Below are 15,324 nucleotides of genomic sequence, written 5' to 3'. Positions count from 1 at the left end.
ATTCTTTACAAACTATTCCAAAAGATTGAAACGGACGCAAATCTCCCAAACTCATTCTATGAAGCAAACATCATCCTGATACCAAAACCAGGTAAAGATATAACCAAAAAAGAAAACTACAGGCCAATATCCTTGCTGAATATAGATGCAAAAATCCTCACTAAAATACTAACAAACAGAATACAGCAACACATACGTAAAATTATTCATCACGATCAAGAGGGATTCATCCCAGGGATGCAAGGTTGGTTCAACATATGCAAATCAATAAATGTGATACACCATATTAATAAACTCAAACACAAGGACCATATGATCATATCTATAGATGCTGAAAAAGCATTTGATAAAGTTCAGCACTCATTCATGACAAAGACCCTCTATAAGTTAGGTATAGAGGGAAAGTATCTCAACATAATTAAAGCCATATATGCCAAACCCACAGCCAATATCATCCTGAATGGGGAAAAGCTAAAAGCTTTTCCTTTAAGAACAGGAACTAGACAAGGATGCCCACTCTCACCACTCCTACTCAACATAGTGTTGGAAGTACTAGCCAGAGCAATCAGAGAAGAGAAGGAAATAAAGGGCATCCAGATATGAAAAGATGAAGTCAAACTGTCCCTGTTTGCAGATGACATGATCCTATATATCGAACAGCCTAAAACCTCTACAAAAAAACTGTTGGAATTGATAAATGATTTCAGCACAGTAGCAGGATACAAAATCAACACACAAAAATCAGTAGCATTTCTTTTCTCCAATAGTGAACATGCAGAAAGAGAAATCAAGAAAGTCTGCCCATTTACAATAGCCACCAAAAAAATAAAATACTTAGGAATTGAGTTAACCAAGGAGGTGAAAAATCTCTATAATGAGAACTACAAACCACTGCTGAGAGAAATTAGAGAGGATACAAGAAGATGGAAAGATATCCCATGCTCATGGATTGGAAGAATCGACATAGTGAAAATGTCCATACTACCCAAAGTGATATACAAATTCAATGCAATCCCCATCAAAATTCCAAAGACATTTTTCTCAGAAATGGAAAAAACTATCCAGACATTTATATGGAACAATAAAAGACCACGCATAGGCAAAGCAATGCTGAGCAAAAAAATAAAGCTGGAGGCATAACACTACCCTACTTTAAGCTATACTACAAAGCTATAATAACCAAAACAGTATGGTACTGGCATAAAAACAGACACACTGACCAATAGAATAGAATAGAGAATCCAGAAATCAACCCACACACTTACTGTCAGCTGATCTTTGACAAAGGCACCAAGCCTATTCACTGGGGAAGGGACTGCCTCTTCAGCAAATGGTGCTGGGATAACTGGATATCCATATGCAGGAGAATGAAACTAGATCCATACCTCTCGCCATATACTAAAATCAACTCAAAATGGATTAAGGATTTAAATATACACCCTGAAACAATAAAACTTCTTAAAGAAAACATAGGAGAAACACTTCAGGAAATAGGACTGGGCACAGACTTCATGAATACGACCCCAAAAGCACGGGCAACCAAAGGAAAAATAAACAAATGGGATTATATCAAACTAAAAAGCTTCTGCACAGCAAAAGAAACAATTAAAAGAGTTAAAAGACAACCAACAGAATGGGAGAAAATATTTGCAAAATATATATCTGACAAAGGATTAATATCCAGAATATATAAGGAACTCAAACAACTGTACAAGAAGGAAACAAGCAACCCAATTACAAAATGGGCAAAAGAGCTAAGTAGGCATTTCTCTAAGGAAGATATCCAAATGGCCAACAGACATATGAAAAAATGCTCAACATCACTCAGCATCCAGGAAATGCAATTCAAAACCACATTGAGATACCATCTAACTCCAGTTAGGATGGCTAAAATCCAAAAGACTGTGAACGATAAATGCTGGCGAGGCTGCAGAGAAAAAGGAACTCTCATACATTGTTGGTGGGACTGCAAAATGGTGCAGCCTCTATGGAAAATTGTATGGAGGTTCCGCAAACAATTGCAGATAGATCTACCATACGACCCAGCTATCCCACTTTTGGGAATATACCCAGAGGAATGGAAATCATCAAGTCGAAGGTATACCTGTTTCCCAATGTTTATCGCAGCACTCTTTACAATAGCCAAGAGTTGGAACCAGCCCAAATGCCCATCATCAGATGAGTGGGTACGGAAAATGTGGTACATCTACACGATGGAATACTTCTCAGCTATAAAAACGAATGAAATACTGCCATTTGCAACAACATGGATGGACCTTGAGAGAATTATATTAAGTGAAACATGTCAGGCACGGAAATAGAAATACCACATGTTCTCACTTATTGGTGGGAGCTAAAAATTAATATATAAATTCACACACACACACACACACACACAAAAAAACCGGGGGGGGGGGGGGAAGAAGATATAACAACCACAATTATTTGAAGTTGATACGACAAGCAAACAGAAAGGACATTGTTGGGGGGGAGGGGGGGAGGGAGAAGGGAGGGAGGTTTTGGTGATGGGGAGCAATAATCAGCCACAATGTATATCGACAAAATAAAATTTAAAAAAAAAGAAAGAAAGAAAAAAAAAAGTCAAAAAAAAAAAAGTTCTGCTCTGATCTTAATTATTTCATTCCATCTGCTAACTTTGGATTTGGATTGTTTTTGTTTTTCTCGTTCTTCAAGGTGAAGTGTTAGGTTGTTCACTTGCCATCTTTCCATTCTTCTGAAGTAAGCATTTAATGCCATAAATTTCCCCCTTAGTACTGCTTTTGCAGTATCCCACAGGTTTTGGTATGATACATCATTATTTTCATTACTTTCAATAAATTTTTTGATTTCCTGTTTGATTTCTTCTTGTATCCACATGTCGATAAGTAGAATGCTGTTTAATTTCTTTGTGTTTGTATAGTTTCCAGAATTTCGTTTGTTATTGATTTCTAATTTTAATCCATTGTGGTCTAAAAAAATATATGGGATAGTTCCAATGTTTTTGAATTTGTTGAGACTTGATTTGTGACCTAACGTATGATCTATCCTGTGTAATGATCCATGTAGTGATGAGAAGAATGAATATTCTGAGGTTGTTGGATGGAATGTTCTGTAGATATCTGCCAAGTCCAATTTGTCTTCTGTGTTCTTTAGATCTTGTGTATCTCTGCTGATTCTTTGCCTATATGATCTGGCCAATATTGACAGTGGGGTGTTCAGGTCTCCTGCTATTATGGTGTTAGTGTCTATTTCCTTCTATAGGTCTAATAGAGTTTGTTTTATAAATCTGGCTGCTCCAACATTGGGTGCGTATATATTTATGATTGTTATGTCTTCTTGATGGATCAATCCTTTTATAATTATGTGGTGGCCCTCATTATCTTTTTATGGTTTTTAGTTTAATATCTATTTTATCAGATATAAGCATAGCTACTCCAGCTCGTTTTTCATTTCTGTTTGCATGGTAAATCTTTTTGCATTGTTTCACTCAGTCTATGTGAGTCTTTATGGGTGAGGTGGGTCTCTTGAAGGCAGCATATAGTTGGGTCCTCCTTTTTAAGCCAGTCAGCCAGTCTGTGTCTTTTAAGTGGGGAATTTAGGCCTTTTACATTAAGAGTTGTTATTGAAAAGTTTTGATTTAATCCTATAATTTTATTGATTTTTGTTTGGATGCCTTAGGTTTCTTTTGTTCCTTTCTTTCTGATTTACTCTTTGTTTTCTGTATTAGTTGGTTTCTTGGGTTGTAGGTAGCCTTTTTGTGTGTTTGTTTTCTCTTCATCAATGCCATTTTTATTATACTAGTGAGTTTTCATTGTTCTTGAGTTTTTATGGTAGTGGTAATTGTTTTTCAAGTACGAAACCCAGTACTCCGTTGAGAATTTCTTGTAAGGCTGGCCATTTATTATTGAAATTCCACAGTTTTTGTTTGTCAGAAATATACTATTTGCCCTTCATTTTGGAAGGATAGCCTTGTGGGCTAGAGTATTCTAGGCTGGCAATCTCTGTCTTTTAGCATTTTGAATATATCATCCCATTCCTTTCTGGCTTTTAGGGTTTGTGATTAAAAGTCTGATGTTAGCCTGATTGGGGCTCCCTTATAGGTGATTTGACTCTTCTCTCTTGCAGCTTTTAAGATTCTCTCTTTGTCTTTGAGTTTTGCCAATTTGACTATAACATGTCTTGTAGAAGACCTTTTTGGGTTGAATACATTTGGGGATCTTTGAGCTTCCTGATTCTGAAGAACTGTGTCTTTTCCAATAACTGGGAATTTTTCTGCCACTATGTTGTTGATTATGTTTTCAATGCAATCTCCTTTTTCCTCCCCTTTTTGAATACCCATGACTCATATATTTGAGCTCTTATGGTTGTCTGATATCTCTCTTAGATTTTCTTCAATGCTTTTAATTATTTTTTCTTTTTCTTTTCTGCCTGTTTTATTTCAAAAAGCCCATCTTTAAGGTCAGAAGTTCTCTCTTCTACAAGCCTGCTGGTTAAACTCTCGTTTGTGTTTTTTCTTTTGTTGAATGAATTCTTTAGTTCAGCAAGCTCTGCTACATTCTTTTTCAGGGCATTGATTTCCTTGTACATTTTTTCTTTTGGGTCCTGTATACTTTTCCTCATTTCATCATGTTGTCTAGCTGAGTTTTCTTGTATCTCATTCAGTTTCCTTAGAATTATCATTCAAAAACCCTTGTCAGACATTTCAAGGGCTTCTTGTACTATAGGATCTTGAGCTGGAGAGTTATTACCCTTTGGTGGGTACTTTCTTGATTTTTCATATTTCTGGTATCTTTCCTTTGATGTTTAGTCATTGTGGCAAGGAGGTTCACATTCCACTGGTTTGACACTATTGTCTGGCTAGGATGTTGTTGGGGTTGCCAATTTGGTATTGTTACCTCAGTGTCTGCTCAGTTGGCCACTAGTGCCTTGTATGTGTGGTTTCCTCAGGTCTTGTGCCTTTCTAGGGAGCTGCCTCTCTGGTCAGCATGTACTCGGCTGGGGTGGGGATGAAGTCAGGTGGCAGTAGTGAGTCCTACCTGCTGGGTCGCACACAGGCTCCACAGGGCATGTGGTCTCTGTGGAGCTTCTACCTCCCCTGCTGGATGTCTCCCTGCTCTACACGTACTTGGCCGGGCCGGGGATGGAGTCTGTTGGTGGCAGTGAGGCCTACTTGCTGGGTTGTGCGCCAGCACTGCAGGGCGTGTGGTCTCTGCAGAGTTTCCACCTCCCCTGCTGGACATCTCCCTGCTCCACATGCACTTGGCCAGGCCAGGGTTGGAGTCTGTTGGCAGCAGTGAGGCCTACCTGCTGGGTCACATGCTGGCACTACAGGGGACATCTCCCTGCTCCACATGCACTTGGCCAGGCCAGGGTTGGAGTCTGTTGTCAGTAGTGGGGCCTACCTGCTGGGTCGTCTGCTGGCACCACAGGGCATGTGGTCTCTGTGGAGCTTCTGCCTCCCCTGCTGGATGTCTCCCTGCTCCACATGCATTTGGCCGGGCTGGGGATGGAGTTTGTTGGTGGTGGTGAGGCCTACCTGCTGGATTGTGCGCCAGCACCGCAGGGCGTGTGGTCTCTGCAGAGTTTCCACCTCCCCTGCTGGACATCTCCCTGCTCCATGAGCACTGGGCCAGGCAGGGGATGGAGTTGGGTGGCGGTGGAAACCAAAGTGATTTCAAACCCTAAACTGATATTTTAATAAAATTCTATTGGGGTTAAAAAAAAAAAAAAGGCCATACACACACACAAACATACACAAAGATAGGCAGCACTGCAACAAATAAGCACAACTAAACATAAAAATCAGGCACAGCACTATATGGAATACAAAAATAATTTATATCAATAAAATACATTATATGTAAAGAAAAATAAGCAATTGTAGGGCTCTGTGCTACTATGGCATCAAAGGATACAAAAGGAAAAAGTTTTATAAATTAAATTTAAAAAGCAAGAGAGGAAAGAAGAAAGAAAAGAAAAAAATTAGCAAAAACAAGTATAGTGGAGATTATTCATACTACTATCAGAATATGGCAGATCAAGAGAAAATGATAAATAGATAAGTGTATAAAAGATATTATCATCTGAACAATAAATGTGAAAATACATGTGTATATGTAATCCAGCAGGAACTTCTTTCTCTGGACTTCAAAATATGTCCAGAATCCCACTGTTACCAACTTCATCCAAGCCAGAGATAACTTCCAGTTTGACTCAGAAGTGGCTTACAAGAATTTACAAATGTAGACTTTCATTTACTCTATTATCCCGATTTACTACCTGTGCCCACATGGAACCCTTGATTTCTGTTACACTGCCATTCTTACCTTTCTGCCAATAGCACCTTTGCAACTGGCTTTTTCCCCTACCTGGACATTCTTTTCCAGGATACCTGCACGGATGCCTTTCATCAAACATGATTTTCACCTCCTCCCTTTATTCTTTTTTATTTTTTTCTGTAGCACTTACCACATTCTAAGTAATATATAATTTACTCACAAGTTAATTGTCTGTACACACACATACAAACACATACACAAATGCACTCACTAGAATATAAGTTCTATGAGGACAGGGCCTTTGTCTGTTTTATTCACTCGTTCATTCCTAATGTATAGTACATTATCTGGAATGTAGTAGGTGCTCAAGGTGCTCTATAAATATTTCTTGTATGAACAAAGAAAACTACAAATATATACAAATACTACTGTGAATATTTGTATTATATCCGACTGTCAGTAATATGAACCTATTACACATGATGTTGTAGAAACATAAAGGATAATATTAACATAGTGTTAACAGTTAAAAGGCAATTAGCATACCAGCATATGCAATATGCTACTTTTTAAATTATTTATTAATTATAAATATTCATAAGATACAAAGCTGGTTGTCCCCCTCCTGCCCATGATGTGAGGGACAGATTCATACTGGGGGCATACCCATTACCAGAAATTACTTTTGTACCATGTGTCCCTTCCCAATTATCCCCCAACCTCCCTCCCCCTCCCCCTCCACTCCAATTTGTAGCACTAGTACTGTTCCCTCCCTCTGTTAGATCATGGCACTACTGTGTTCTTTCTTTCCAGCCTTCCTTTCTCTCTTAGCCCATACAGTATTTATCCCTCTGTGCCTTGCTCGTTTCAGTCAACATAAGTTTCTCCAGGTTCATCGATATGGCTTCAAATGGGAGTATTTCATTCTTTTTTATGGCAGAATAGTATTCCATGGTGTACATATACCACAGTTTCCTTATCCAATCATCTATGGATAGACATTTAGGTTGGTTGCATATCTTGGCTATTGTAACGAGAGCTGTAATAAACATGGGAGTGCAGGTATCTCTTCGACATGATGATTTCCATTCCTTTGTATAAATATGCACAAGATGGATTGCTGGATCATATGGAAGATTTATATGTAATTGTTTGTGAAACCCCAAAATTGTTTTCCAAAGCGGTTGTACTAATTTATAGTCCCACCAACACTGCAGAAGTGTTCCCTCCTTCCAACACCCTCGCCAGCATTTGTTATTCACTGTCTTTTTGATTATAACCAGTCTAACTGGAGTGAGATGATATCTCAATGTGGTTTTACTTTGCATTTCCCTGATGACTAGTGATGTTGAGCATTTTTTCATGTATCTGTTGGCCATTTGTATGTCTTCCTTTGAAAAATGTCTATTCAGCTCCTTTGCCCATTTTTTAATTGAGTCATTTATTTTTTTTACAGTGTAATTGCTTGAGTTCTATGTATATTCTGGATATCAGTCCCTTGTCAGATGCATGGTTGGCAAGAATTTTCTCCCACTCTGTAGGTTGTCTTTTCATTCTGTTGATTGTTTACTTTGTTGTGCAGAAACTTCTTAGGTTGATATAGTGCCATTTGTTTATTTTTTTTCTTTTGCTGCTTGTGCTTTTGGGCTCATGTTCATAAAGCTTGTGCCCACACCTAATTACTCAAGTGTTTCACTTACATTTTACCTTAGCAATTTTCGAATTTCAGGTCTTATGCCTTGGTCTTTAATCCATTTTGAGTTGATTTTAGTGTATGGTCAGAGATACATATCTAGTTTCATTCTACAGCATATGGATATCCAGTTTTCCCAGCACCACTTGTTGAAGAGTTAATCTTTTCCCCAATGTAGGTTCTTGCTGCCTTTGTCTAATATCAGATGGCTATAAGCCTGAGGAGTGATTTCTGGGTTCTCTATTCTACTCCACTGGTCTGAATGTCTATTTTTCTACCAGTACCATGCTGTTCTGGTTACAACAGGTTTGCAGTATAATTTGAAGTGAGGCAGAGTTATGCCACCGGCTTTAATTTTTTTTTCTCAGGATTGCTTTGGCTATTCGGGGTCTTTTGTTTTTCCATATGAAAGGTAAGATTGTTTTTTCCGTTTCTGTGAAGAATGTAACTGGGATTGCATTGAATCTGTAGATCAATTTTGGTAGTATAGACATTTTCACAATGTTAATTTTTCCAACCTAAGAGCATGGGGTATCTTTCCATCTTTTTGTGTCTTCTTTAATATCTTTCCGAAGTGGTTCATAATTCTCATTGTAGAGGTCTTTCAGCTCCTTGGTTAAATTGACCACTATGTATTGTACTTTTTTGGTGACAATTGTAAATGGGCTTACTTTCTTTATTTCTCTTTCTGTTAATTCATTATTTGACTATATAAATGCTACTGATTTGGGAGCATTTATTTTGTATCCTGCAACATTACTGAAGTTTTTAACCAGCTCTTGGAGCTTTTTGATAGTCTTTCAGTTTTTCTCTATATAGTATCATGTCATCTGCAAATAGGGAACGTTTGACTTCATCCTTTTGAATCTGGATTCCCGTTATTTCTTTCTCTTGCCTGATTGCTCTGGCTAGTATCTCCAGTACTATATTGAGTAGAAGTGGTGAGAGTGGACATAATTTTCTAGTTCCTGTCCTTAAAGGGAAGGCCTTTAATTTTTCTCCATTCAGAATAAGACTGGCTGTAGGCTTTTATTATAAATGGCTTTTATTTTGTGAAGATATTTATTTTCTATACTAATTCACTGAGAGTCTTTATCATGAAGCGATGTTGAATTTTGTCAAATGCTTTTTTAGCATCTATTGATATAATCATATGGTTTTTGTCCTTGAGCTTGTTGATGTGATGTTTCACATTTACTGACTTTCATATGTTGAACCATCCTTGCATTCCAGGGATGAATCCCACTTGATCATAGTGTATAATTTTTTTAATATGTTGCTGTATTCTAATTGCTAATATTTTGTTGAGGATTTTAGCATCTAGGTTCATCAAGGATATTGGCCTATAATTTTCTTTTTTTGTTGTGTTTTAATCTGGTTTTGGTATCAGAGTTACATTGATCTCCTAGAATGATTTTGGGAGAGTAGTGTCTGTTTCAATTGTTTGGAATAGTTTCATGAGAATTGGTATTAACTCCTCTTTAAAAGTTTGATAGAATTTAGCTGTAAAGCCATCCAGACCTGGATTTTTTTTTCTTGTAATACTGCTAATTACCACTTCAATCTCCTTGCTGGTTATTGGTCTGTTCAGGTTTTCTATCTCTTCTTGGTTCAGTCCTGGTAATTTATATGTGTCTAGAAACTTATCCATATCTTCCAGATTTTAAATTTTTGGCATACAGTTGTTTATAATAGTCTCTAATGATTTTTGTATTTCTGTGGTATCAGTTGTAATGTCTACCTTTTCATTTCTGACTTTTGTTATTTGGGTCTTCACTCTTCTTTTTTTTTTTTTTTGGTTAATTTAGCTAATGGTGTGTCTATTTGTTTATCTTCTCGAAAAAGCAACTTTTAGTTTTGCTGATATTTTCGATTGTTTTTTGGGTCTCTATTTCATTTAGTTCTGCTTTGATCTTAATTGTTTATTTCCACCTACTGCCTTTAGGTTTGGATTGTTGTTGTTTTTCAAGTTCTTTGAGGTGTAGTGTAGGTCGCTTATTTGAAGTCTTTCCATTTTTTTTTGATATAAGCGTTTACTGCAATAAATTTGCCTCTTAGTATTGCATTTGCCATATCCCACAAGTTTTGGTGTGATATCTCTCTATTTAAATTAGTTTCTAGAATTTTTTTTTTTTTTGCTTTCCTGTTTACTTTCTTCTTGGACCCATAGGTCATTCAAGAGCCTATTATTTATTTTCCATGTGTTTGTATAGCTTCAAGCATTTTGCTTACTGTTTATTTCCAGTTTAATCCATTGTGGTCTGAAAAGATTGTTGGAATGATTTCAGTTTTTTCAAATTTGCTGAGACTAGATTTGTAACCTAATATGTGGTCTATCCTGAAGAATATACCATGAGCTGATGAGAAGAAAGTGTATTCTTTAGTTGTTGGGTGAAATGATCTGTATATGCCTGCAAAGTCCAGTTGGTCTAGGGTGTAGATTAAATCCTGTGTCTCTTTGTTGACTTGTTGCCTGGAAGTCCTGTCCCATACTGAGAGAGGGGTGTTCAGATCACCCAGTATTAATGAGTTAGGTCCTATCTCCTTCTTTCGGCTTAAGAGTGTTTGCTTGATATATGTGGGTGCTCCAGTACTGGGTGTATACATGTTAATGATTGTTATCTCTTCTAGCTGGATAGATCCCTTTATCATTATATAGCAGACTTCTTTGTCTTTTTTAATGTTTTTTGGTTCTAAGTCAATTTTGTCTGTTATAGGAATAGCTACTCCTGCTCATTTTTTGTTTCTATTTGCAAGGTATATCTTTTTCCATCCCTTCACTTTTAGTCTATGAGTGTCTTTACAGGTGGGGTGAGTCTCGTGAAGACAGCATACACTTGGGTCTAGCTTTTTAATCCAGTCAGTTTGTGTCTTTTGAATGGGGAGTTTAGTCCATTCACATTAGAGTAGTCGTTGAGAACTGTTGTTTAATTCCTGTCATTTAATTACTACTTGTTTAGGTTGTTTAAATATGTTTTGAACATAATTTCCCCTTTTATTTCTCTTCTTCCATGCGAGTTTGGAATTTAAGGCAGAATGATGTAGCTTCTTCCTCTTTCTTGCTGGTATTTTTAACAGTTGTTTTTGCTCTTTCTTGTGTATTTATGATGATGGTCACCATTACTCAGATTCCAGATGAATGGCTCCCTTGAGAATTTCTTGCAGGGCTGTTTGTGTGTTGGTGAACTCCAACAACATTTGCCTGTCTGGGAAATACGCTATTTCCCCCTCATTTCTGAAGGAGAGCCTTGCTGGGTAAAGAATTCTTGGCTGGCAGTTTTTTTTTTTTTTTCTTTTAGTATTTTGGCCTTTCTTCTGGCCTTTAATATTTTGGTTGAGAAGTCTGCTGTTATTTTGATGGGGGTCCCTCTATAAGTGACCTGACACTTTTCTCTTGCTACTTGTAGAATTCTCTCTTTGTCTTTGAGCTTTGAAAATTTAAGTATAATATGTCTTGGGGAGGATCTTTTCAGGCTGAATCTGTTTGGGGACCTTTGAGCTTCCTGGATCTGAAGGTCTGTATCTTGCCCTACACCTGGGAAGTTTTCTGTTACTATTTCCTTGTGTCGGTTTTTGATACCTTTTCCTTTCTCCTGCACTTCAGGAATACCCACAATTTGTATGTTAGAGTGCTTGAGGTTGTCTGCTGTCTCTCTTATGTTTTTCTCGTTATTTTTAATTCTTCTTTCCTTTTTTTGGTCTGCCTGAGTTATTTCAAAAAGACCATCTTCAAGCTCTGAAATTCTTTCTTATGCTTGCTCTACCCTGCTGCTCAAGCTCTCAGTCATGTTTTTTATTTTGTTGAGTGAGTCTTTCATTTCTAGATGTTCTGCTACACTCTTTTTTTATGGTATTAATCTCTTTGTAGATTTCCTCCTTCATATTCTGGATGTTTTTTCTTGTTTTGCTGTGTTCTCTAATTGAGTCTTCCTCTATTTCTTCAAGTTTTCTTAAGATCATTGCTCAAAATTCTTTTTCATACATTTCCAGTATTCCCTGTTCTGTGGAGTCTGACTTAGGGGCATTACTGTATCCTTTTGGTGGTGTCATTTCTTCTTGATTATTTGTACTTCTGGTAATTTTTGCTGATGCTTGGTCATTTGATAGAGGGTTTGCTTCTTCTATTACACTGAGGTTGGCTGTGGAGTGGCCATGGTTGCTACTGTGGGGGGGTGAATTGTCTTTGCTTGACTGTAGGTGTTATGGTGGTTATGTTAGACCACCTTGTTTCACGTTCAGGTCATAGAATGGGCCCCTAGTGCCATGGAGTTCTGTTGGGTCGATCTTGGTGGGTCAGATCTATAGGCTGGTGTTCCCCCCTGCATGTGAGGCAGGGTGGGGGGCTGCATGGAGCCATCCAATTTTACTGGCTGGTACTTTCAGGCTCACGAGTGCCATGCCTGTTCATGGCATGGGGGTGGGGTCTGGAGCTCCCCCCACTTGGTTCTGAGGCTGCAAGGTGAGGGGGCTGTGTGGAGCCATACGATTCCACTGGCTGTGACTGGTGTTGCTGCCAGCTGCTTCTGGTGGGCCCCTGTGCGTGATACCTGTTCAGGGCACAGAGGCAAGGTCTGGAGCTCCCCCCTGCCTGGGTCCTAAGCAGTGTGATGAGGGGGCCACGTGCAGCTGCCAGGTTCCACTGATTGGTGCTGCTGCTGGCCACTACTGGCAGGCTTACCTGAGTGATGCCAGTTCAGGGTTCGGGGGCACGGCCTGGAGATCCCCTTGTGCCTGGGTCCAAGGCAGCGGGGTGAGGGAACTGTGAGGAGCCACGCTTTTCTGCTGGCTGGTACTGGCAGGCTCGCCTGTGAGATGCTGGTTCAGGGCATGTGAGCGGGGCCTGTAGCTCCCCCTCTGCCTGGGCCAGAGGTGGTGGGGTGAGGGGGCTGGTCGGCCTATGCTACCTTTTATGTAAGAAAAAATATCGTTATGTATGTTTACATGTGAGCAATAAAAAATGTTGCAAGGATATGTACTAAGTTCTTTTTGGTGCTTATCTGCAGGTGGTAATTCTGGGCAATTTTAGTTCTATTTTTGTTTTTGTATTTTCCAGACTTTCCATAAGACACATATATAAATTTTAATCAGATGAATAGATAAAATTTATCTTTAAAGAATAATAGGACTGTCTAGAATAAAGATATTATGAAATGTATTATAAAACTACCATAGCTGACTTGCGAAATTGAAATAACAGTCAGGAGACAGATCAATTGACAAAAATATTCCTGAAAGAGACCACAAATATATTTCTGATCCTAATTAAGATTCTGCAAATAGGTCTCATCATATATATTCATTTGATCAAATGGTAGTAGCCATCTGGAGCTGGAGTTGAGCAGGATTCTGAGGCCATATACAAACTCAGTGGGCAAGAGTACTGCGAATGTTTAGGCATGTCCACCAAGAGAGAGTGGCAGTATGCCTGGACATCATTAATTTAATGTTTGCAAAAGATATGGTCTTGAATCAGTGTGGCAGACTTACATTATGCAACAAATTTTGTTTACAATAGTTGCTAGTTTGAACAATGTCAAATTCAATTTTCATTTCATGCATTAGACACTAAAAGATGGTATGTGGACCTAGATGTATTAAAGAGTTGTATAATTTTAAAAACCTAAGGAAAAAATAGGGTATTAATTATGATTTCAGATCGAAAAGGGAAGTATTATTCATAAAGAAAATACAATAAATAAGAAGAAAGAATTAAAAGTTGACAGTCTTACAGTAAAAATTACATACCTAGATATACATAATAAGAAGAATGAAAGGTAACATCCTAAACCTAGCAGTAACTATAATGGGGTAGAAAGATATTTAAATTTTTTGCATCCTTTAATTTTTCCTTAGTTGTCTATGGTGAATGTGCACTGCCTTTAAAATTGGTAAAACACATACATTACAAAATGGAGAAATCAACATGTGTTCAACAACAGATGAATAAATAAAGTAAATGTGTATATACACAATGGAATACTACTTGGCCATATAAATGACAAAATTCCATCATTTTCAGCAACATGGATGAGCCTAAAGAACATCATGTTAAGTGGAAGAAGCCAGGCAAAGAAAGACAAATACCACATGATCTCACTCATATGTGGAATCTAAAAAAGGTGATCTCATAGAAATAGAAAGTAGAATAGTGATTACTAGAGTCTGGGAAGGGGATTGGCCAAAGGGTACAAAGTTACAGTTAGATAGGAGGAATAACTACTAGTGTTCCATTGGACTTTAGGGTGGCTATGGTTAACAATAATGTATTGTATATTTCAAATTAGCTAGAAGAGAGGGTTTTGAATGTTCTCACCACAAAGAAATGATAAATGTCTGAGGTGATGGACATACTAATTATCCTAATTTGATTATTACACATCGTATATATGTAGTGAAACACCATACTGTGCCCTATAAATATGTACAATTATTGTGTGTTAATTAAAAATAAATTGTTTTTTTGAAGAAGTTAAGACAAAGTGCTTCCGAGACATCTCTTCAGAGTAGAAGCATGATGGAAGAAAGAAACTTCCGACTTCTTGCATCCAAAGCAGATGAGGGCCAAGGAGTGTTGTCAGTGTAAAAAGTAAAATTGCATTTCAGTGCATTTGACAAACGTGGAGCAATTGAAAACAGCTTCTACTTTACTTTACTTCTCTTCTCTCCTCTCCTCTCCTCTTCTCTCCTCTCCTCTCCTCTCCCTCTCTCTCTCTCTTGTCTGTCTTGCTCTCCTTTTACTTTTTGTAGGTTTGTTTTCTTACTCATCTGCTTCCCTTTTGTAGAGCCAGGCAGGGAATGAAGATGAAACTTCCTGCTAAGTAGATGCTCCCTTCCTTTAATGGACTCCTACATGTCTGGCCACTTAGCTCCATCCCAGGTCTTCCCACATAGTAGTGGGATCACTTATTAGCACAGCTGTTTCCTCAACAGACTTTGAGAGCCTGTATAACAGAAACTGCATCCTTTCATCTCTCTCTGTGCCCAGGCCCTGGCACACTAATTAACTACTAATGATCCTTAAAAAATTTGATGAACAAATGGTGAATGTCATGGTAACAGATAAAAACAAAATCCTAGTGGAACTTTTGAAATCCTTCTCACAAATTTAAAGAAGCTCAGAGTCAATATCTGAACAAAGAAATATAGTACAGTGAGCTACTTCTTAGCTGTGTTGACTTAAAAATTTACACATTGACCATCTGTAAATGGGGATCATAATGCCTACTGCCCAGGATTGTCATTGTGATGAATGCGAAATGCTCTATAAACTGCTCAGTAAATGACTATTTACTGAAGCAAATTACTATTTACATGAAGCAAATGGCTATTTTTTTTTAAATTTTAACGTCTCAA

This window comes from Cynocephalus volans, chromosome X (genome assembly GCF_027409185.1).
Source record: "Cynocephalus volans isolate mCynVol1 chromosome X, mCynVol1.pri, whole genome shotgun sequence".
Lineage (NCBI taxonomy): Eukaryota > Metazoa > Chordata > Mammalia > Dermoptera > Cynocephalidae > Cynocephalus > Cynocephalus volans.
Note: the sequence above shows the minus strand (reverse complement) of the source record.